Source organism: Sebastes umbrosus, chromosome 17 (genome assembly GCF_015220745.1).
Source record: "Sebastes umbrosus isolate fSebUmb1 chromosome 17, fSebUmb1.pri, whole genome shotgun sequence".
NCBI lineage: Eukaryota > Metazoa > Chordata > Actinopteri > Perciformes > Sebastidae > Sebastes > Sebastes umbrosus.
Window position 1 is genome coordinate 17,495,493 of NC_051285.1, and position 21,612 is coordinate 17,517,104.

At 40.8% G+C, this 21,612-nt stretch overlaps 1 protein-coding gene and 1 pseudogene across 1 annotated transcript in view; one reads left to right on the forward strand and one right to left on the reverse strand.

Moving 5' to 3' along the window:
* Positions 1–6,569: 6,569 nt before the first annotated feature.
* On the reverse strand, positions 6,570–21,340 carry LOC119475838 (annotated as a pseudogene).
* LOC119475837 (neurexin-2-like) overlaps positions 15,514–21,612 on the forward strand; it is a 194,796-nt gene continuing 188,697 nt past the window's right edge. The window contains exon 1 of the mRNA XM_037748897.1: positions 15,514–15,645. The gene's annotated coding sequence lies outside the window, so the exon portion shown is untranslated. The remainder of the gene's footprint in view (positions 15,646–21,612) is intronic.

Consider the following 21,612-nt stretch of genomic DNA (forward strand, 5'->3'; position numbering starts at 1 on the left):
CAGGTACAGGATGTTTGTTTCCCCTGCGTCCACTTAAACCTGGTGCAAATACCATGACACAGTTTTATCCAATAAATCAGACATACCTGGAGGAAATCATACAACATCTAAAATCCTCCTCATGCTGCCTTGACATTCTGCCAACAGGCCTTTTCAAAAAAGTATCAGATTGTATGATCTCAGAGCTTTTACAGATTGTTAATGCATCTCTTGTTTCAGGAGTGTTCCCACAGGCCCTGAAAACTGCTGTCATCAAACCACTCCTCAAAAAGAACAATCTGGACTCATCAATAGTAAATAATTACAGACCGATATCAAATCTTCCATTCTTGTCTAAAATAATTGAAAAAACAGTTTTTCAAAAATTAAATAGCTTTCTGGCACTAAACAACTCTTTTGATGTCTTCCAGTCAGGTTTTCGACGAAACCACAGCACTGAGACTGCTCTTGTTAAGGTCTTCAATGACATCCGATTGAACACAGACAGTGGTAGAACTACGGTTTTAGTTTTACTGGATCTCAGTGCTGCATTCGACACGGTTGACCATAATATATTACTAGACCGACTGGAAAACTGGGTGGGTATTTCTGGCATAGCACTCAGCTGGTTTAAATCCTACCTAAAAGACAGGGACTTCTTTGTGTCTATAGGTAATTGCAAATCTGAGCTGAACAAAATCACATGCGGAGTTCCCCAAGGCTCCATCTTGGGGCCTCTTTTGTTTAACATCTACATGCTCCCACTGGGTCAGATTTTTGAGAACAACAAAATAAATTACCATAACTATGCAGACGACACACAAATTTACATAACTCTATCACCAGGAGACTACAGTCCAATACAAGCACTGAGTGAGTGCATTGAACAAGTCAATAATTGGATGTGCCAGAATTTTCTTCAGCTGAACAAAGACAAAACTGAGGTTGTAGTTTTTGGAGCCAAAAAAGAAAGATTAAAGGTTAGTGCTCACCTACAATCTGTGATGTTAAAAAGCTCAGACCAAGCCAGAAACCTTGGTGTAGTCATGGACTCAGACCTGAGCTTTAACAGCCATATTAAGACAATTACAAAGACAGCCTTCTATCACCTGAAGAATATAAGAAGAATTAGAGGACTGATGTCTCAGCAGGATTTGGAAAAACTAGTACATGCATTTATCTTCAGCCGACTTGACTACTGTAACGGCGTCTTTACCGGTCTTCCTAAAAAATCGATCAGACAGCTGCAGCTGATTCAGAACGCTGCTGCTAGAGTCCTCACTAAGACCAAGAAAGTGGATCACATCAGTCCAGTTCTGAAGTCTCTACACTGGCTGCCTGTCTCTCAGAGAATTGATTTCAAAATACTGCTGCTGGTTTACAAAGCACTAAATGGTTTAGGGCCAAAATACATTTCTGATCTTCTGCTGTGTTATGAACCATCCAGACCTCTCAGGTCATCTGGATCAGGTCTGCTTAGTGTCCCCAGAGTCACAACTAAACATGCAGAAGCAGCATTCAGTTTTTATGCACCAAATATCTGGAACAAGCTCCCAGAAACCTGCAGGACCGCTCCAACTCTCACTTCTTTTAAAACAAAGCTTAAAACTTTCCTGTTTGCGGGTGCCTTTTATTCTGACACTGCACTATAACTTTTACTCTTTTGAGTTTTATGCAATTTTAGCTTCTATCCTAGCTTTTATTTTTAGCTTGTTTTTATTTTCTAATCTTTAATGTTTTAATGTTTTTATGTTTTTATAACTGTTTTAATTATTTCTTAATGTTCTTTTGCATTTTGTCGCAATGTTCTTGAATGTTTCTGTAAAGCACTTTGAATTGCCCTGTTGTTGAAATGTGCTATACAAATAAAGCTGCCTTGCCTTGCCTTGCCTTAAGTTACGCCTCACCGGAAGTGGTTACGCTACACTGGAAGTGGTTACGCCGCACTGGAAGTGGTTATGCTGCACTGGAAGTGGCATAACTTAAGTACAGAAGTTCCGTGACAAAAACTACTGAGTTAGGTTTAGGAAAAGATTCCAATTAATAGATCAACGCTGACTTCTGGTTTCACACGGGGTGCAAACAACAGTCTCCTGGGTGAAAGATGGTGTTTTTTTGACCCACCCATCCGGCCTGACCAAAGAGTATAGAAGCAAAGAGACCGAACTTTTTTTGACAACAGCCGCTGTCGCTAACTCTTATTATATTTATAATATTTTATTGTTCAACACAGGCTATTTTGGTAGAATATGACAACGGAATATAAACAATTTTGTTTTACTTTTGTACGGCATGTTTTAGGCAGATGTTTTACTGATGTCTTTCAGTCCAAAAGGCGAAAGGGTAGCTTTGCTGCTGGGCGCTGATGTTGCAATGGAACGAACAATTGATTTTCACTTCTTGGCAATATAAACTGGGAAAAACAAGTTCGGAAACCTGTGTTTGGTGGATTATTTCTCTGTTGTTACAATGCTAATTGGCATTGTATTTTAGATGGTTGGAAAGCCTGTTTATTTACCTTCACAATGATGTCCAACTTGTAAGGATCATGCATTTGTGGGATGAGCAGCACAGCTGATTATGTGGGTAGCGCCCAAGAAATATTTGCCAAAATGCTCTGCCAATGGTAAACAGTGTATTCTCCTGTTGGAATTGACTCTTGTTTGGAGTTGTTTGGAGGATTGGATGATTGAACTCTCTATCAGTAACAAGGAACAAACTAGACATATTGGCTATTTTACACTTTATTCATTTAATACACCGTCAGGAGCATCAGTAGCGGGTGGAAGATCCATACGCAGCCACAACAGCCTGGCACCTCCTCCTCATGCTGGTCACCAACCTGGTCACATGTTGCTGTGGGATGGCGTTCCATTCCTCAACCAGGATTTGTTGCAGGTCAGCCAGCGTGGTTTGGCAATATAACACGTTCAGTCACTCTAACACGTACAGCACGCCCAAGCTGATCCCACAAGTGTTCAATTGGGTTGAGGTCTGGGACTCTTGGCAGGCCGTTCCATTCTCTCTACTCCCACATTGTGGAGGTAGTCTGTGATAATCCTGGCTCTGTGGGGGCGAGCGTTGTCATCTTGGAGGATGAAGTTAGGTCCCAGATTGTGGAGATATGGGATCGCCACTGGCTGCAGAATCTCATCCCGATATCTCACTGCATTGAGAAGGCCTTCAATGATGACAAGCCTTGTTTTGCCAGTGAGGGAGATGCCGCCCCACACCGTGACACTGCCCCCACCAAAAGCTGTTACTCGATCGGTGCAACAATCAGCATAGCGTTCTCTGAGTCGTCTCCATACTTTGACCATGCCATCCAACTTTCGCAGACAGAACCTGAACTCATCACTGAACATGACATTCCCCCACATGTTCAGGTTCCGTTGTCTGTGTTGTCGACACCAGCGCAAACAGGCCTGACGGTGAAGGGCAGTCATTGCAGGCTTCCTGGTAGCCTTATGAAAATACACTGTTTACCATTGGCAGAGCATTTTGGCAAATTTTTCTTGGGCGCCACCCACATAATCAGCTGTGCTGCTCATCCCACAAATGCATGATCCTTACAAGTTGGACATCATTGTGAAGGTAAATAAACAGGCTTTCCAACGATGTAAAATACAATGCCAATTAGCGTTGTAACAACAGAGAAATAATCGACCAAACACAAGTTTCCGAACTTTTTTTCCCCAGTTTATATTGCTCGTATTGCTAGATGTGCTGTTCTTCGTGAGGTGTGGCCTCTTTATTTCTGACAACAACTTGATCTGTGAAAATATCTCCATCTTCAAGTGCTTCTTCACCAGGTTTCAGTCATTCTTAACAAGGGGACATCATGTTTGTGTGTGTGCCATGACAATAAGCTGTGTTTTTCTGTCATCAAAGGAACCGTTGAAGAATAAAATGAAGTCACAGGGGTGCATAGCTGGATAACAGGACAGATGTGTCTCGCCCAATCCAGTTGGTTCTGCTCCTTCCTCTTACCAGCAGCTCCTCCAACAGGTGAGTCAAAGAACTGCATTTATCACTCAAATAGCTTTTTAATATTTACAGCACACATGGGAATGTTTCCAGTCGTTTCAGTCACTGGAAACATTTCAGGATCCCTCACCAGCAGGTGTATGTTTAAAAGTGTTTACAATAAATTAAAATAGCCATTAACAATATTTTAAGTAACTATTTTAAGTAAGTCCCCAAAATGTATGTTGTGTAAATGTAGATCAACTAATATTAACCTACTAGGTGACTCTTGGGTTAATATGCTGTCATGATAATAAACATCTGTGCCATCAAAACATTGTCTACGTAATTTAATGGGCTGTAAAAGATAACACAATATGGTGATGTTGTGATTGTTTTGGCATGAAGTCCAAGGGCGGATGTAATGTACTGCAACAAAATACTGGCGTGTTATCAAGAAACGTGTGATATCGATTGGGATTCAGACTTACTTTACTGCGTCTGACTACGTCCCATCACCCGTACAGTAGATAAGAGTGCTGCCCTCACCGACATAGTGCTAAAGTCCTGTCTGCTGCTGAACTAGGTCTCGTGCTGGTGTTGTCATCCAGGGGACTCTGGGGCCCCCATGTTTTTGTTGCACCACCGAAAGTGGCATTCCTTAAGATTTCAGTCCTGGTTGATTTAGAATTTCTATTTGAGTGAAAACAATCGAATTGTGTTCAGAGTTTAGCAGTTTGGAGACTGTTTGTTGATACAGGAGCATAGAAAAATAATAGAAAAATTGTATTTCTATGTATATGAACTTCAAGTTTTCAGAATTGTGTACAAAGTTAAGTTTTTTGTGTGTATACAACAGCATTTTTCCGGGGATGTCGCCACCGACACCCAGTTCATATTACTGCAAATATATAAATATTGCAATACTTTTATCAGAAGGCCATAGGCTCATCATAGTGTTACCTCATTTAGCGATAGATAGTGACTTAACAGACATTTATTTAAATGAAAATCTTCGAGATTACCACTTTAACTCTGTTCTACATTGTCCTATTATGTGCTTTATTTACAGCTATACACTTGGTTTTGTACATAATAAATCCAACACTTACTGAGGCTAATATTAGGTTGATCTGTATCTGAGGATCATAGAGATGTTGAATGATTTACTGAACATTTAGCTCAAGCAGCCTGCAGCTTTGGTCACTGTTGTCCACTGATTTGACCACAGATTTTCTGCTTCTTGAATCTTACAAATGTAATTTAATTCAACAACAAAAGCCCATGCTTAATTAATTGCATATTTCACTTGCTTTTAGGACAATTATTAATCTGATGATGATGTGATGATGATGTGTTGCACACTAATGTTCAAGATCAACTCCAGTAGTGAATCTTCCTTCACCTTTACAGATCTGCATCTGCATCATCATTAAGCAGTCAACTGCACATCAGACCAAGACACACAACATGTAGAGGTGTGTATTTGCACTGATGTCACTGTTTCCTCAAATTACAAATTACACTTTTAGTCATTGTAGAGGATTGAGTGTATTCTATTATTCACAAGTATTTAATTACACTTTTCACATAGTATTTCCCTTTTTGTGTTTTCCACCCAACTGTTGACGTACCCCTCTGATCACTCCTCCCTTTACAAGACTGCGGTAACATGAGCCCCCGAGTGCAAAACCACGGTAATGCCATTTGCCTCACTCAAAGGCCATCCTTACTATAATAACACTACTTTAGGAGCAACGGAAGTCAGACGGCGTCTGGCGGTACCACGGTTTTGCACTCTGCGGCTTATGTTACTGCAGTTCACAAGCACGTCGTAGAACTACGGTAGCCTTCAGGTAACGTAAAATCCCAAAAGGCTCTCTCTAGAGCAAGTGTTTGGTTTGTCCGTTCTAGGTTACTGTAGAAACATGGCGGAGCAACCAGTGACGGACTCCGTGAAGAGGACCCGCTCCCTATGTAGATATGAAGGGATCATTCTAAGCTAACAAAAACACAACGATTCTTATGTTCAGGTGTTATTATACACTAATGAAAACATAGTTATGAATAATATATTCCATTTCTGCTGATTCTTCTAATTCTAATTTATACTTCTAAATCATACATACTGTTCTTTTAAAAGATACAATTACCCAAAAAATGCATGTGGTTGAATATTTAAGAAAGTATATAATATGCAATGATTAAAATGATTGCAGATCACATGTTGTGTATTTCAAAACACGTTATTTATGTGACAATGCTAAACTATTTGTACCTTACGCATTTTCAGTTTTAGGTTGAGGGTTTTCTGCTGTCTCTAATTCTTGTTTTTTTAGCTGATTCTCTGTTTCTCAAACCTGATTCTGGGATCTGGTCCTCTGCAGTCACAGTCCTGAAGTTCAATATCCTCACACTGTATGTCATGAGCACAGTTTTGGGCAAATGCCATTAGCAAAATCAATCATTTACACCAAATAAAATGTACTGTTGAAATAAAGTGCATTGAAATACAATTATTACTCAATAATTGTTATCTTTTTTACACTGCTTAAGTTACCTGGAAATACCTGGCTTTCCCTGAAATAGAATGGGAACAGCTGGAAAAAAATTCACCCAGGCCATTTTAGTATTTAAGATAGCTTTTTATTCAGAATGGGTCTGAGTGGAAATACAAGAGTTTATATTTCTCAATAAAAAAGATACACCGATAAATTCACAAAGCCCACCACAAAGGTCTTTTATCCACCGTAACCTGGTTATTGTGAATCTGCAGGGGTGAAGAATGTAAACGTAGCCAGAGCCGAAAGTTTGTGTAAGACACAGTGTAGTGATGCAGGAAGCATTTCATGCTAATCCCTTTTGGATGCAGGTTTGTGGGGGCTTTTACCAGATGCACAGTATCTACCATGTAGGCTCTTACAGTAATGTGTCCGTGTTGTGATGTGAGTGGTGAAAGTTTGGGTGTGTTGTGCCGTCATGTGGATAGTTTATTACAGGTCGTCGGGGGCGGGGAGTTTCTCAAGTGTGGGCTCCATGCCCCAGATCTCACGAGCATACTGGGCGATCGTGCGATCGCTGGAGAACTTGCCACATCCGGCGATGTTGTAGATCACCTTCTTGGTCCATTCCTTGGGGTTCTGATTTGAGGATGAAAGCGATTGATTAAATAATCAATTAAGGGTAATTAGATCAGTAATTAATAGGATTAATAGCTCTGAATCCCCTTCCATGGTAATACTCATATCCATACTAGGGGTGTCAAATGATTAAAATATTTAATCGCGATTAAAATATCAAAATGTACCTTAAGGGAGATTTCTCAAGTATTTAATACGCTTATCAACATCGGAGTGGGCAAATATGCTTGCTTTATTCAAATGTATGTATAAATGTATTATTGGATATCATATAACAACACAAAACAATGAGAAATATTGTCCAGAAACCCTCACAGGTACTGCATTTAACATAAACAATATGCTCAAATAATAACATGGCAAACTGAAGCCCAACAGGCAACAACAGCTGTCAGTGTGTCAGTGTGCTGACTTGACTATGATTGCCCAAAACTGGATGTGAATATCATAAAGTGGGCATGTCTGTAAAGGGGAGACTCGTGGGTACCCATAGAATCCTTTTTCATTCACATATCTTGAGGTCAGAGGTCAAGTGACCCCTTTGAAAATGGCCATGAGTTTTTCCTAGCCAAAATTTTGCGCAAGTTTGGAGTGTATTAAACCTACTTCCCGAGAGGTACTTACCAGAACCTTCATCTTCTAGCTTTAAAACTGAGCCCGCTACAACCTCAGAAAGATCGATTGCGTTAATGCGTTAAAGAAATTAGTGGCGTTTAAAACGATTTTGCGTTAACGCGTTATTATCGCGTTAACTTTGACAGCCCTAATCCATACTAATTAAAATCCTGCTATAAATGCATAACAGACCTTTATGAACCGTGTGGCTAATGTGGCTTTTTAATGAACATACCTTGTAAAGAGCATTGACTTTCTCCTGGCATTTTATATAGTCTTCATAGTCAGCAAAGACCTTGAATCTGTGCAGAAAAGATTACAAATAACTCAATGAAAAAACAACAGATATATAGAGCAATGTCGTTTGGTGTTTGTGTGCGTGCATGTGTGTGTTCTTATGTGTACTGTGTGCATGCAAAAGGCCGTGAGTTGTTTTCTCTTTTTCTTTTTCATGCAAGTTTACACACGTCCTTATTTGTATGTGTGTACGCATGAGTGCGCCTCGGGCTGGCAATGTTAGATGTGTCTTTACCTGTCATGATGCATCAGCATGTTGACTATTTCTTTAAACAGGTCAGGCTGCTTTGGCTAAAGAAGCCTCCAGAAATCTGGTCAATAGCCTGTTTGAGCTCAGGCAGGCGGTTTGTAGTACTCTGAGGCGTGGGTATCTATGCAGAACGGGAAATAAACAGTATACACATTTCAGAAAAACAGAAGTACAATATTGTTGTTGCTGTAGTAAACCGGCCCATTAATGAAGGTGTAGTAGTTGCTGCCTATACACACGGATCAGCAGGTTTCTCAAGGCCACACCTTTTAGTGCGGAAAATCTCAACTTTTGTGGAAAAAAAACACTTGAGTCTGGTGAAAGTGGTCATTACTAAAACCTCTGTGAGAGAGCGTAAAGCTGCTGCATGGAGCTCACTGCATTGATGTCAAAAGGTTGTGATAGTTGGATTATATTAGAGGTATTTCACCGAATGGATCTGATAACACACTGTGCTCTCGTATGCAAAGGCATTACTTGCTGTAGTGGCACAAATAAAAAGAAAGGGATGAATCTTTTTTTCCCGCCTCTGCTCTCTTTTTTTGTCCACCCTATGGGAATATGTGAAGGTCAAATTACATTTGAGTTTGTAGAACACATATTTGGGGACTTAGAGCTGTGCATCACCTTACTCAAATGTGAAAAATGTGTGGTGAAGAGGTAATATTGCATACCTCAGACCGGCACATACTGGTACTTCGCAAAAAGTCAAGGCCGCTCCCCCTTTTGGGGAAAAGGAAACCGAAGATCCCATAGACTTCAATGCAATTTGATGTATGTATAGATTGTAATTTTGACAAGTTCGAACACATTCATCTCTTGTTATACAAACGTTTGTTTTATACACGTCTACTAATTATTTTGCGATCTTGGCTGTATGTGTTCGCAATACCTTAATAGATGAAGGTTGATCGCCGCCATGTCCCTTCAGTCTTCCCCCGTTCAACCCAGTGGCCGGATATTGCTTATCCAGACTTCTTTACATATTTGATTGAATCACGTTAGGCTAAGAGTTGTCGGTAAATAACCAGCGTGTTAATAGCTAACTGTTTGATCTAAAGGGCTGAGATTTAGTTGGAGACGACAGTCTGATGCTGCTATAACGTATGACTGTATTCCTGCAGCAGCCTCCCACTCAAGCTAATGTAAGCTAGCCACGCTTGTCACTGTCACCAGCATCATTTAGCCATTTACCACACTGACAGTGAATATTAACGTATCGTATGTGCCTCAAATCTCAGTGTGAAAGCCTCGGTTTGACCCGCTACCCAACAGTTTTTCGTCATTTTCTCTCCTGTGACAGCGATTTTCTTTCCCTCAAAAGGGACCCAGCCTCGGTGATGACGTGATGTTGGTCTGGTCTATAGCTTGGAGCCGTAAAGTCCCTCTATTATATCTTTTTAGGACATGGCAGGGGAACAAACCGGAGATCAGCATTTTTTTTATTTATTGTTGGTGCAACCAGCTACACAGCAACTCTTCTGCATTGCGTTATTACTATGACCGGTTTGTTTAAAGTAGGAGTTTGGAGTCATGTTTCAACTTCTTCTGTTACTCTGTTACAGTCTCTGAGGGACACAGGATTGTTTTCCCCAAAAAGGGGCATGGTCATGCGGGCCTCCTCTGGATGACGTATTGCTGGTCTGATGTATAGTGAACTGATTTTATTAACTACAAAATATATTAGTGGTAGAAGTGGAAAGTGTAGTGCGTTTGGACTGATCAAGGTTCATTCCTCCGTACCCTTTCTTGTCCATTTCATCGACGTCCTCCACCCTCATGCCGAAGATGAAAAGGTTGCCCTCGCCGGCCTCTTCGGCCATTTCGACGTTGGCTCCGTCCATGGTACCGATGGTCAGAGCACCGTTCAGCATGAACTTCATGTTGCCGGTGCCAGAGGCCTCAGTGCCAGCTGTGGAGATCTGCTCCGACAGGTCGGATGCGGGGATGACTGAAAGATGACAGAAGCAGAGGGTTGATTAGTCTAATAAGCATTTTGTGTTTTATGCTGCGTATCAAAAACATCTGCAGAGGGGGAACAGGATGATGAGCATGACAACAGATAAAAGGAGAGAGGAAAAAAGCATGAACTGTTGGGCAGTGATTTGGCGAGTACCTCTCTCTGCCAGTGTGACCCTGTAGTTCTCCAGAAAGATGACTTTGAGACGGTCTCCGACCACAGGATCATTGTTGACCACCTCACCAATAGCTGTGATCAGACGGATAATCATCTTGGCGGTGTGGTATCCAGGAGCAGCCTGCATGAAAGGAACAGTTGGAGAAGGAGTGTGAGATGAATTTAACCTAAGTTGTGAATTTGTTTTGAGTTGCATACCGTTAAAGTACAAACCTTTCCTCCAATCATGACAGTCCTCGGAGTCCACTGCTTGTTGGGCTCCTTCTTGATGCCTAGTGGAGATATGAAGAGATTACAGCACTGAAGTGTGTGTCTTTGTGTCACACACACACACACACACACACACACACACACAATATGCCTTGAAATCATCTTAAAAGCCACAGTATTTGAATTGGAGAAAATGTGTGGGGCAGAAGATTTTATATGTGCTCTTACGGTTGTAGTAGGTGATGATGTGCAGACAGTTGAGCAGCTGTCTCTTGTATTCATGGATCCTCTTGACTTGAAGGTCAAACATGGAGTTGGGATTGATCTTCACCTTGTAGTGCTCCTCCAAGTGCACAGAGAACTTCAACTTGTTTTCCTACTTTATCAAAAACATCGACTTCATTACGTAAAAGACAACCAGTTCAAAACAATTCTATAACATACAACAGAAAATTTATTATTATCTATTCGCAAATGTCTCCAAAGTTGAGATAAAACAATACTTCACCTGCTTCACTTTGGCGATATCACGAATGAAAGCCTCATCATTCACGAACTTGAGGAGACCCTGCAGCTGGTCGAGGTCACGAATAAAGTCCTCACCGATTCTCTGTTGGAAGAAAAATGGAGAAAATGTAAATAAAAGGTATTTAGCCTAATGTTATTTGTGTGAAGTGTGCGCGTTTTAAAAGCAGCTGACCTCGGCGATGACCTCAGCCAGCCCGGGGTTGCACATGACCAGCCAACGGCGAGGAGTGATGCCGTTGGTCTTGTTTTGGAACTTGTGTGGCTCCATTTCATAGAAGTCCTTGAAGCTGCAGACAGAGTGAAGCATCATCACATATATAAGAACACACAGGTGATGCAACAGCCCATGAAATCATAGAGGATGGGGATTTATGAAACAGATACATACATACATGCACACGTGAGTGTTACAGGAAAATGTTTATTTTGGGGACATACACAGTAGCTTTGAGGATGTCCGAGTGTATCTGGGCCACTCCGTTGACAGCATGGGAACCCACGATGCACAAATGGGCCATGTTGATCCTCTTCTGTCCGCCTTCTTCGATGAGGGACATGCGGCCCAGACGATCATGATCACCAGGGAACTTGGCAGCAACTCTCTGCAAAGGAAAAAACGTATAGGTTGTATTTTTTTATTTTGCTTGCTGAATGGTAGATTTCTATCGTCATACATGTTACAGTAGTTCAACATAGCTATTCAGCTAATTCTATTCCCAGGTCGTCAAATACCGAAGCTTTTTCGCGGCCGTTGATGTTAGATACCGACACTTAGCGTTGGTATGAAACACAACGAGCTTTCCATTAACTACAATGTAAACTCATCTGTGTCAATATTAAACGCTAAGGTAAAGTGCACCAGGAGTGTGTTGGCATAGTTCAAAGAGTGAAAACACACACGGCGGGCGAGAGGGGGAAAGGTCCAACAAACACAAGGCTTTCATCCAGGAGACCACCGTTGTCCCGTGTTCACAACGTTCAGTGTCATTTCACTGTACAAACGTAGTAGTTTTAAGCCCAACCATGTTGTTTTTTCCTAAACCTAACTATAGTGGTTTTATTGCCTGAACCTAAGTAAGTATTTTTCATTACTTCACAATATCAAGCACGTGTTTACTGCGACCGAAAACAGTGACACCGAGCGGTCTGACAAAGCGTAAGTATATGAGGAGGTGGGATGAGAACGCGTTGGGCTATTCTAAAATAATATAATGAGTAGCAACAGGATAATTTTCCTCAGTATGAAAGTAGATAAATTAAACTCTACAGCTCATAAAACCTGCCCAGCACTTCATGTCAGGAATATTTCTCCTTCCATTCAGCAGGAACATGGGCCAAATACTGTAACTTAATTCTGACAGATGTTGCAATTAAAAGCCAATGAAAACCATTTTGTTCTTTGACGTACAGCATTTAGGCCCTCATACTAATCTTTAAAGTCATTCCTTGCATTTCAATAGGTTTTTCTGTAGTCTCTTTCCACACTGGCAAGAATAATATGCATGATATCCATTCCTAATCAGAGAAAATATATAGAAATGATCTGAATTTGAATTATTGTGCTTCTTGTTTTTTCTGCTTTTCTAGTCTCACATGTTTTTAATTTCATATTGTTTTTAAATTTTACTGCTTTAAATTGAATCCTCTGACAAATTCATTGATTGCACCGAGCTTTGACATTATTCACCTTCCTTAACTTGTGGTCAGCCACACAGATAAAAGTGTAACCTTTGTTATTGAAACACTTCAAGCTGGACTTCCTTCCTGTTAGCAAATACAAGCGTGTACTGAGGTTTGATTGTGAAGGGAAAGAGGAAGTGTAATGTTTATAACGTGATGCTACTGTGACTAGCACGTGGGAGTCTGGAGATGGGACAAGTAAAGACGCCAGCATGTTCAAGCCTCCGCCTCATCGTTTCCTTATTTCACATAATAAATAAGTATAAATGCACATAAAAGACCGCTCGGTTACAAAAGTAAAAAGAGCTAGATTTTATGACTACATTGTTACCTAACCACAGAGAACATTAACAGTGTGTGATTTCTCTGCTGCCATAAATACACATTGTATGCAATGCATTATGGAAGTGACGATATGTTGCAATGTGCTGTACTAACCTCCAGGTGGCGGCGGTTGATCTCATAGACAATTTCCAGGTGGCGAGGCAGCAGATAAGCAAACAGGTCAACTGGCCAACGTTCCAGAGCTTCAGGAAGGGACGGTGTGATTGGTGTAGGCACAGGTGCGCACACAGATGTCCCAGGCCTGGACACCAGTAAGAGGAAATACATACATGTAACTATTTTCCTATGCAAGACATTATGATGGTGTTTTTAATTAAAAATAAAACTGAATCTATGGAATTCAGTTCTGCTGTTAGGCCATTGTTGCTCTTCCTCACCGTGTCCCATTCAAGTTTCTCCTCATCAACCAGAACCCTCATCAGCTCAGGAATAGCCATGGCTGGGTGAGTGTCATTCAGCTGGATGGCAACCTGAATATGCAGAACATTATTAAATGTCAATACAGAATTAGAGTACGCCATAAAGTGCTTTGAACTGTTCATTTCAACTATTCTCCCAAGATACAATAAAACCCACCTACAACCTGTTCAGCACACTGACAGAGGCAATTTAAGAAAAGCAAAGAGAGAAGAACAGAGGGGAATCTTTTCATTTTTGACAGGAAGTATTTTTCGCTTCACCTTGTCAGGCAGTTTGCTGAAGTCTGTGCGAACAATCTCCCTGGAGCCAAACTTAGAGACCTTGAAACGACGGATGATGTCTTGCAGGGTGGCAGACACCACAAAGTATTCCTGCTTCAGACGGAGCTCCTTTCCTTCAAAGAACTGAGGATAAAGACATATTTGTCTGTTTCAGCTCTGCAGGCAAACATGAATAGTTTTTTTTATTCATTAAACATAGCATTTTGCATAGTGGCTGGTATTCATGCATGGACAACTGAAAATCTTTCCATTTTAATTAAATAATTACCTAATGTAACAAGAAAGTGGTAGCAAAGTAGTGTCTCTATAATATCTGCTGTATTTTTTATCATGCAATTATAATCATTTTAGCGTAACATCAAGCACCCATTTTTAATATACAGTTGTACGATAATGCAGCTAATGTAAGTGTATTACATTTGTGTATTGTGTAAATGTGTGTTTGACCCAGAGCATCCTTAGAAATTCAAAAGTTGTTATATTTTTCTTCTTCTGAACAGCAATTTTTATAATTTCACATTTATTAAGCTGGAAAAAAAGTAGAAGTGACCACTGATGTGTTTGAGGCAATTTTGTCTTTATTAATTGTGAATTTTTTTATTTTTTAAAAGGCAGCTAAGAAAAATATCACCTTTGCCCCACCTGCTGGCAACAGAAAAAAACTGTGGTTTTAGTGGTACTGAGTGATTTTTTAAATTAACATATATCTGTATTAATGCAAGACATAAAAAATAATCATTGTACAATTTAAGATTAGTGGCTGGATATAGTATGGCCTGTATAGAGTTAAAATCAAGTTTTAATTGAGCTTCACTCCAGAGGCTGATATGGGATAGCCGCATACTCACAATGTGTGTGGGAAAACAACAATGTGCGTGCCCAAAGCCTTATAATGAAAGTTGATGACACCCATGGGTGGTTGGCCAATTATATGACTACCTTCCTCTTTTACTTTTAAAGATACTGATTTTAAAACATCGGACTAAAATTCTAAATTGGCAAAAACTATTAGATTATTTAGACATTTCAAATGTATTCCAATTGTTTAGCATTAACAGATTGTTTTTTTCTTTTTTCTTTTTATTCATCTTCTTTTCCTTTCATTACATTTTATTTGTTGTATAATTTATTTTATTTTTATATTATTTTTATGCTGTGAAATATATTAACTGAATTTTTTGTAATGAAAAATCAGAACATGTAATTTATGTAACTGCTGTATTGAACTTTCCAAGTAAAGTATAGTAAAAACAAAACATGGATAGAGATGGCACCATAGAGAGATGGCACCATAGAGAGATGGCACAGGCCTGATTGACTGTTGCCCTGCTGCAATTTGATTGGCTGTTTGCCAACTAGTACTGTTGTCGTCATTTGCTCGTAGTTAGCAGAAGTTAGCTAGTGAAAGAAGATAGCAACTGTGGTTAGTCACCATTAACAATGTGTATTATTTGCTACAAATTTGAAAGTCTCCAGAAACTTGAGATTAAACTCCTAGGTGCCCACCAGCCGCCAGATACTGCCATAAACCAAACCTCTGGTAAAAAATAATCACATTTAAGGCGGAGTGTTTCTCCAGCACAAAATGGCTAACTGCTTATTGCTAGCTTGTCAGAGAAGAAGCTTTTCTTTTGCTTCCGGTGTGTTTTATTATCCGGAGGAGATGGTACCTGGTCAAGAACAGGCTTTCAGGACCTCAAGCATCTTTCTGAGAGGATTACTAAACATGAAAGCAGCAGGACAACGTGATAAAGCTACCCAAATGCTACAAACACTACAACCAGTGGAGGAGAACAGGTATGTGCTTAGTCACCTATTATCACCTGTGTGAAACTGTGTGGGAAATGTGAAGTAGCACACAATGTGAAATTGTAAAATTGTGTAATTTTACCGTTTGGAATGTGTGCAAACTAGTTGTTGTTTCCACCTAATATCTGATCTAGCAGATATTCTTAAGCAATTAATCTGTTAAAATAAAATAAATAATGGCAAGCAAACTAATAAGTTACCAAACCCTGATGAGAAAAAAAACACATTGGAGAAAGTGGAACCTTTCTGATTTTTATAATGAGTGAAATTTTTGATGAAAATTTGAATGAACTAATCAGTGAATAAACTAATTGTTTCAGCGTTTCTATAATATTGTTTAACAGCAGTGTTCTGTAACACTGGCTGAACTGAAATCAAACAAAGCTAGAATATCAGATCCACCACTGTTTCTGCTCTCACTTGCACAGATATATAGTAAATTAACAGGCCTGACATGAGCTATAGCTGGAGCTAGATGGTTATCTCCCAAATCCTCCTTCTTGAGCCTTCAGGGAGTCAGCGCATGGTGGGCAGTTCTTATGTCAGCTATAAAAGACAGATTCAGAGGAAGCTTAAAGAGCACACAGTGGCTCTAGCTGACGACAAAAGATACCAGGCAGTTGGGTCCAAATTATGGAAATCATTATGGAAAGTTAAGATGAACCCTACAGTGATACAGGAGCCATACAGCTCCTATAGTGTTCAACACTTCTTATTTCTTTCCTCTAATCCAGGTTTACATGTGCATGGCCATCCTATGAGTGCAGCTCTGGTGATTTAAAGGTAAAATAATCATATTTTCTTACATTGTCGTTGGGGTACAACACACGGGAGATGTTCTCAGCCAAGTTTCTGTCCAAAACAGCCTGAATGTATCCACCAACGTTGACTGTAAAGGAAAAAAAAAGACTCTTTTAATTCAAGTTCATTTGACAGCTGTTGCATGATTGAAAACGTTTGCCAGACACATACAGTCTTTAAGGTTAAATCGCAAGGCGCCTTCGCTGACCACAGCCTCATGGTGTTGACAACGTTGTTCCTGTAGCCAGGGATAGGGGTGTCGTATGGCAAAGCCAGCACTACCTGTCAAATACCATCACAGGGATAAATAGATAAATAAATAAATAAATAAATAGATAGATATACAGTATCATCTCAGAAAGCTTCTGTTACTATTCATATTAATTTAAATCATATTTTCACCTGAGTGTCAACCCATTTGACGCCATCGGGGTGATGCTCGGTCCTGCCATAGAAATTCACTGGACGCATGTACTCAGGGCGGGGCCTTCTCCCAGGGGTTGCCATAGCGCAGCCAATCATCAGCCTCCTCAACCTGGATAATGACATACATTTATATTGAGGGGGAAAACACTCTACTCTAGAAAATGATACTGAATATGAGGTCAGGATAATGATAAAGGAAACAAATCCAGCAGGTGATTTAAAGGTGTCTATATGATATCCAGAAATTTAATATAGCAGCAAACAACTATTGTCTATGTAAAGATAGTGCTTTGTTGACATAGCCGGGCCGCCCATGCATGCTTTTAGTGCATGTTCGTGCATGTGAGCGCGCCCCACTGGCTAGCTCACGGCTACCACTCTGCAGTTACAGCTGATAACGCCGTCCTGACTGATGGCACCATTGCGGAAGCATAGCACCCACCGTTCTGTTCCGACCCCAGGTTAACACTGTTAGCTCTGTCAGCAGTTTTGCCATTGTTTTCATTGTTAGTCTTGTTAGCACCGCTAGCTGCGAGCAGCTGTCTCAGCTGTCGCCATGTTGAGAGTTGTGCGGAGGCAATGGAAATGCTCCCAATCTCACATTTAGCACCTTTAAAGGACCAGTGTGTAGCATTTCGGGGGCTCTATTGGCAGAAATAGAATATAATATTAATAAGTATGTTTTCTTTAGTGTATAGTCAACTGAAAATAATAATTGTTGTGTTTTTGTTAGCTTAGAATGAACCGTTTATATCTACATAGGGAGTGTGTCCTCTTCACAGAGTCTGCCATGTTGCACCACCATGTTTCAACAGTAGCCCAGAAAGGACTACTTAACTCTGTTAACTTTTCCTGCTTGGGCCGGAGTCGATAATGTTACTTACTTCCGTCACCGTCGCTCTCTCTCTCTTGCTTCACTACTCACTTTCCATGTACACATACATAAGCACTCCACTCTTACAACAACTGGCTCTAGAGAGGGTCATTCGCGCTTTGGCGTCAGCCACCGTAGCAATCCTACATGCTTGGCACACTGAAAAAGTTGTAATCTGCAATTTAATGGCTAGTTACCGCCAGATCCTAAACACTGTTCCTTATTGTGAAAAAGAATCAGTAGCAGCTATTGGTGCTCACTGAAACAAGAATATAAAGTTTAACATCAGTTTTTTTCATTTCTAACCTGCCAGCCGTTGACAATTTTTTGATTGAAGATACCAAATTCATAGCGAATACCGTAACCATAGGCAGCCAGTCCCAGTGAAGCCATGGAGTCCAGGAAACAAGCTGTAAACCAGACACAGCACATGAAAAAAGCAAATCAACATTTGACAGGCTCTTATATAAAATTATGCATTATTTAAATCAGTCAACAGGGGAAAACTATGTTTGAATTTATCAAATATGACGGGTGAAAAGATGCTTACCGGCAAGGCGTCCCAGGCCACCATTTCCCAAACCAGCGTCTTCCTCCATGTCCTCCAGTTCCTCCACGTCCAGACCCAACTACAGGGGACAACAGAGAACAACATGGACTAATGAAACAGTCATGCCCCTTTTACAATAGTCGGAGAAGGAAATTTCACCGTTATAAGAGGAATAAATGAAGCGTCTTTGTCTCACCTGGTACATGGCCTCATCACAGGCGTTCTCCAGTGCGAGGTTCACCATGGTGTTTTGGAGGGTGCGGCCCATGTAGAACTCAAGGGAGATGTAGTACACACGCTACAGTTTGGGAAGAAATAATCAATATCAAACTGAATCAATATCAAACTGAATGAACAGTCAGAAACTGTCTTATGAGGACAAGCAGAGATATTTTAGTGTCATTGTATATTTAGGATTACAGAAAGGTCTCCACAGTAGCATGATAGACCAACCTAGTCTCACTCCCAACTCATCAAATACTGCCGATTGGGCAGCGCCCCTCGGCATCAGAAACCAACGCATGGAGGCACCCTTTAATGTGACGAACCAGGCTTTCAACTAACTCCGATGTAAAATTCGACGGTTAGAGCAAGTCACATAGTATTAATAGCGTAAGAGTCTGTTCAGGACGGGCGGGAGGGGTTGTGGATGGGTCAAACAAGCCCCAGATGTTCAACCAGGAGACCAGTGTGAAACTAAACATTGACTTATTTTGTCACGTCAGTCGTTAGTCACTAGACTTGTCGGTATTGTGAGTTGCTAGTCATGTGAGTCGTTAGTATCGTCAGTCACGTGAGTCGCTAGTCGGTGAAGTTAACGTCAACCACGACCGTTTCCAAACCCTAACTAAGCGGTTGTGTTGCCTAAACCTAACTTCCTGTGAAAACGGAAGTTTATTTTGAAAGGACCCTATGCATGTAACGAACGTACATTGACTTGCCGTCCCTGGTCGCAAGAGGGGTACTCCGTGCGTCGGCCTCTGATGCTGAGGGGCACTGACCAAACGGTGGTATTTGAGAATTGAGAATGTGTTGGATGGGTACAAATCTGTGAAATCATAAATGTCACAATAACATCCACCCCAGACTGTCAAAGAAATCTTCAAGTTGAATTATTTAGCTTCATGGTTGGGAGTGCATAGAAATGTGCCACCTGAGCCTGTGTTTCGCCTTTGCCATTTAGTTGTTTTTTTCCTCCTCTGAAATGGAGGGGACGGACACAGGCTGAGGAGGAGAGGCAGAGGAGAGGGGACTAGGGGGGACAGATTGCTTTGGGTGTTACATAACACCAACATTTTGGCCCGGGCAAAAATAGCTCCTGTAGAGGTCGCTTCAAAGGTCAGCCTGAGCCTGATACCCTTTCATTATGGAGTTCAAGTCGGGAGTGAAGTGGTTCAATAAAATAATAATGAATACAACTGACAGAGCCGTATCACAGAGTAACTAACAGGATCTGTTGAATTATTTATGACTGTATGTTCCAAATTTTAACAGACTTCAATCCTACTTTCATTTCATTTTGTGATTAGCTGTTTTTTTCCCCCAAGAATGCATATAAGCAATGTGAAATTGTTGCTGTAACAGTAACTTTGCAGTATGTGATCTTACATGCAGAGCTTGGATTTCCTCCCTCCTTAATGTTTAGACCTTTAAGGGATTCATTCACCTTTGACCTTTCAGTCTAGATCACCGAAACAAGGTGATACAGTTAGAAGGTCAGATGGTTTTTGAGTTAGAGGTTGCAGCTCAAAGACATCTGATTAAACAGTTTCTGAAAACTAGCTTAATATGAGAAATAAATGTCTCTCTACTGAGATTAATACTTCCAGAACAAGCAGAGTAAGCCAAGGGGAGCAGGGGAATTTGTCCTCCCATGTTAAGAAAAGAAAAACCATCCTCTTTATTCAGTAGAGTTATTAATGATCTTGCGAGGAACACTTTTTTCCCGCTAAGTAAATACAATTTTCACTCTGTTTCTGAACCCTCTATTGTGATTACACACCGTTTTGTGTGATATTTTCAAGCATTAATGTGGTGCGGTTTGCAATTTTTCTTTTGCTGCTTTATTCCAGTGATGCAAGCTTCCTGTTGTTGTTTTGAGGTTCTTTCTGTAGCTCGTTTGCAGTTGCTGAGATACAGCTTTACTGTGTGGCTGCTTATATATGAACTCGGATGCCCTTTGAGGCATGTGCTCATATGACACATGTAAAGGTCTATGTGCTTTATGGTAAGACAGGACGGGAACAGGAGGTCATGGAGAGGTTTAATGTTTCAACACACTATAAGAACGGCAGCATACCAGCTGAGTGCTAAGAAGCCCTGATGAAGTTTAAATGTCACGACCTTCCACTGACATCGGGCATTTGGAAGTACAGTGGGAGAATATAAATCCCTTGCTCCTATGAAAATGATTCATGGCCTTTCTGTTTAAAGGTGTGAACCAGTTCTCAGATGAAATATAGTTGCCAGTGTTCCCCCTGTGCTGTGTGTGGGGAAAACTGTGATAGAGTAGTAAATGCAGTATTGCAATTTTCTTTATCACAAATACAAGATGTGATACTGTTTATGCCATTAAAAGAATATCACTTTTTAAAGAAATCAGTTAATTAATAAATCTATATATTCACATAAATCTTGGTGCTGTTATAACCTGCACTTACTTTGGGATCTTTCTCATAGTAGTGCTGCTGGGTTCTGATCCACCTGCCAATCAAGTGCTCCCGCACCGTGTGGGCAAGAGCAAAGTAGTAATCCCTTCTGGTCGCCACATTCCTGTCCTTGACCAGCGTAAAGTGGAGATGTCTGTTGAAATCTTGCTTCAACGCTGAGATGTTTTCAACGCCGGCGAGGCCTCGCACCGAAATCTGTTTCCTTCTATCATGGTCAGACAAGGGTTTAGACATGGTGGCACGAGATGAAGCGGCTCAGGGCTCCGACTCTGGCAGAGTGTAAACAGTAAGACAGCAGGCACACACACACACCACGAGGCCCAGATACAAAGCAAGAGAGGTGCCCACACCGCACAGGCTCAGGTTCAGCGTTTTAAAGGCACGGCTATGAATATTAAGTAGAGGGTGGAGCAGGTTGTGTATATGAGGTAAAGGGTGGTACATACTGTATGTTCAGGGTAGAGGTTGTATCTTTTCAGTTACTTAACACCAAGGGGCCCACTTTGGATCAAAGATATAAGATTAGCAGCGCTACATGTCTTCTTAGAGGATGATGACGTCATTTTGAGTAGGGATGCACCGATCCAACTTTTTCAGTCTCGATAGCAATTCCTGGGCTTTGGGTATCGGCCAAT